The following is a 4,009-nucleotide window of genomic DNA, read 5'->3' as shown; positions in this document are numbered from 1 at the left end:
TTTGTCAGGCATCTTTTTTCTTACACAGAGCCAAAAATGAGGAGGTGATGGATACTGAAAAGGTAAGGACATTTCCCACAGGTTCTCCATCCTTGGAGTGCCAGGGGTATGGATTAACCTCAAGGGGTGTTTGAATGGGCCTTATCCCCCACAGCTGGGTGACTTGGAGGCAAGTAAAAGGTAAAACTTTTATATTATAATACATTTTTAAAATAGCCCCTTCATCCCATCGAGCAGAGATGGAGGGATGAGGAGATACACGTTATGGGCATTTTATTTATTTAAACCTCTCATCCCACTTCAAACAGTGTTCCTATAGGGTATTTTGTATAAAATGTTAACCCACCCTGAGCAAGAGAGCAATGAGAGATTTTGGTAGCAGTATAAATTGCTTTGTGTGCCCACTATGTAGGAGGTGAGAGTAGGTTCTGGCCCTATTGAGCGTGTGCCTTGACGTGGCGGGTGAGCTTAATTATGCTTTGGCCAATTCATATAACCAAAACCTCTCATTTATATTATGTTTATATATTTGTTGCCAACTTTATTAGTGTGAGAAGCGCAGACAGTTTTTGTTTTTTGTATTCATTGTACAGCCAATTCACTGTATTTGCAGCATGCTCACACTGTTTGGTAGGCCTCATATTATACATTTGTATTATTTGAGCCTGAGACTAGCTTAGCGCACCAACATTTTTTCTTTTCCCGGGGGTGCACTTGAGTCTAGCCCCCAGGTTGATTGATTTAATTCACCAAGCAAGATCATTGCTCCTCAACGCATTTGGTAAATAGCAGGCCCTGCAGGTCCGTTTAGTGTTTTCTTTCCATCTCAAATTGTGCAGGGGATGGATTCAAGGTGAAACTAACTCACATTTTCTACTCACAATTTATATATATATTATTACATATTATATAGTGCCATCATGTTTCATAGCATGTTTCATAGCGGTGTACAATGGGTAGACAGGAGCTAACAATATGACTTACAGAAACAACAGTTGAGGAGGGCCCTGCTCAAACAAGCTTACTATCCATTTTATTGACCCAACATTGTGAACTCACCTCATAAAAGGTGTCAGCACTGCTCATAGTTGCATAGGTACTGGCCCATTTTGAAATTCTACAGGTTAAATATCCCTTATCCGAAGTGCTTGGGTCCAGAAGTATTTCGGAAAAGGGATCATTTCAGATAACAAATCTGGTGTGCTGGTGTTGAAGCATAGTGGGAGAGGAGGCTATATTATCCCCACTCTCTGGCCACTTGCGAGGCACACAAAACGTCATGGCAGAAAAGCCGAAGAGGAGGCAGGAAAAAGGTCTACGGACTACAGGAGAGGTCAGACCCCCAGGTGTGAGTATTTGGGGGGGCTCTGATAAGGGATACCTGTAGTATCATCATTTGTTTAGTGACTTATTTCTTTATTCCACAACCTGCTATTTTGTTTTGTTTTTATTTATTGTTTTCAGTAAAATAGCCTTATTACCAAAACATGGGAAGGAGAAACAAAGGGTATATAGCAGGCTAGCCCTCCAGGAAATACAAACCCTAGGGTTCGCCATCTATTGTTTTCTGGTCAAAACCTGCCTTAGAATCTTGTTTTAAAATAGTTGCGCCAGTTGTTTAACTATAAAAAAGGGTGCGCACGGTCATATTATTCCTTTCTGTTGTGCATCACTTAATGAAAGTCAGAAACTGAATACAGATGGCCAAAAGCATGGATTTGGGAAACGCAAGCTAATTGCAAGGAAAAGGTAACAATCAAAATGTGCGCATATACAGCTTAACATGCTGTAGGCTACTAGTTTGGGCTGAATAGGTTTTTACACCAATGTCCACCACCAATATACACACACTGAACCTCATACAGCATTGTTTCAAGTATGCACAGTTAGCACATGGGGTGGCACCGCTGAGCAACAGCTGAAAGCCTCATTGAATTGCATTTCATGCTAATTTTATGCTTATGCCAGGGGAAACTAGAACACAGAAAGCCACCAGTTTAAAAAGGTGTATGTCAAAAAATCAGCAATAAGCATTTTTTAAGAGGCACATAAATCACAACCACCTTCTGCTATTGTTTGGGGGCAGGGCCGGCCCAAGACAAAATGCCGCCTGGGGAAAAGTTTAAAATGCCACCCCCCCATTATCTACCCTTCCTCTCCCTGCCGCCCCCCCATTATCTACCCTTCCTCTCCCTAACTTACCTTTCAGCAGTCCTGCGGTGAGTCTCCCTGCTCGGTCTCGGTGCCGGCTTGTAATGCTGAGCGCCGGAAATGACGTCATCATCCGGCCCTCAACATTACAAGCCGGCACCGAGACCGAGGAAGAGGGCTCGTAGAGGAGAGAGAGAGGGGCGCCGAGTGGGTACTGACAACTTCGTAAGATAAAACCACTCGGCGCCCCTCTCTCTCTCTTAAAAAAAAAAAAAAAAAGGGCTTGCCGCCCCAAGAAAGTGCCGCCTGGAGCAGTTGCCCCACTCGGCTCCATTGTCGGGCCGGCCCTGTTTGGGGGTAAAAGTTGGACTGTGTTAAGGCTCCTAACAGGCCAGGTCACCACACACAATCATGAATGGCTAAATAAATGTAGTTAATGTAGTAAGCAAAGTATTATACAGTGAATATTGGGTCTGTAACATGTTCACCTGTCACAAGAATACAATCTATTTTGTCTGTGTTGTTTTAAGCTTCTAGAAATGGTGCCATCATTTTTTATGGATTTCACATAATAAATGTTAGGCCTACAAAATTGAAAATCATTTTCTTATAGGAGAGTGTAAACCTATTCCTTTCCATGATTTTTTTTTTTACCAAATGAATATACATAAGAGAGAGCCCAGGTGCAATGCAAGTAAATCAACCACACTAATTATTAATAGAACTTTATAATATACCAGTGGCTACCCTGCTTTATATTCTATATAAATACTTAAATAAGAATGATATAGGAGTACTCAGATAATACTTGCAATACTGCAATAAACCAAATGTCAAATAATGAAAGGTATTTAGGATCTAAAAACAGCTGTGTCCTTTCCTGAATCCTTGGCAAAGCCCTCACAGTTTATGAAATCGTGGAAACTTGTTAAAGATGAAGAACTTCAGGGAATAAGAGACCTTGGTAACGTAAACACGATAATCAAATCTGGAAAGTTTCCCCTGGCAAAAATAAACCGCAACAAAATAACATGAATATATATATTCTGGATCAATAAATGGGTGCTTTTTAAATTAGTATTCAACAGAAGACAATTGATATGTGTACGTCAGCACAGTATTTTATTTGGAGACATGAATGTTATGGTACTTTACGATACTGAAACAAATGCAGAAGACTTTTTGCTTAGGATTTTACATGAGCTGCCAGTACACGATACTGGCAAGTATCCTAAGAAATATGTTCTGTGTGAAAAAACATTACATTTAATTATAAGCATAAGAAAGGAAGACATAAATGATGCTTTTAAAAAACTTCAGCAATCCTGAATAAACCAACGTATAAAAAAAATATTGCAAGGATAACTTTAACCCTTCCGACACCAAACCTGGCATTTGCATTTTTAAATGGCTGAGCTTACCCACTAAATATTTTTTTTTTATGCAGGGCCAAAGTAAACCTTTTTGAAATAGAAGCTCACTTGTGTTGATCCTTGAAAATGCTGAGTGATGTACTAGAGTTGCAGGATCTGCGTAACCTGCAAATACCTACATTTCTAATAACGAGCATCCTAAAAACACTTTAAAGCAGAGTACTTAATAGTGAACATTCTCTGTAGAATGACGCATGGTTGGTAACATTACAAAAATAATGTTTCAATAAACATGTTATAAACACTAGTAAAAAATAAAAAGATTTTTGATCTCCCGTGTTTAACGTCATCGAAAACTTGAGGTAGCTGTGACTAAGAATGCTACCGAACAATATAATGTTTAGGTTAATTCTGAAATAAGACCTGGAGTCTTGTAAATTAAAGTAGACAGACATACTTCTGACAAGGGTTAAGCGATCTGGGCC

The sequence above is a fragment of the Sceloporus occidentalis genome, unplaced genomic scaffold (genome assembly GCF_023333645.1).
Source record: "Sceloporus occidentalis isolate IW3139 unplaced genomic scaffold, rSceOcc1.0.p SCAF_28, whole genome shotgun sequence".
In the NCBI taxonomy this organism is placed as follows: domain Eukaryota; kingdom Metazoa; phylum Chordata; class Lepidosauria; order Squamata; family Phrynosomatidae; genus Sceloporus; species Sceloporus occidentalis.
Note: the sequence above shows the minus strand (reverse complement) of the source record.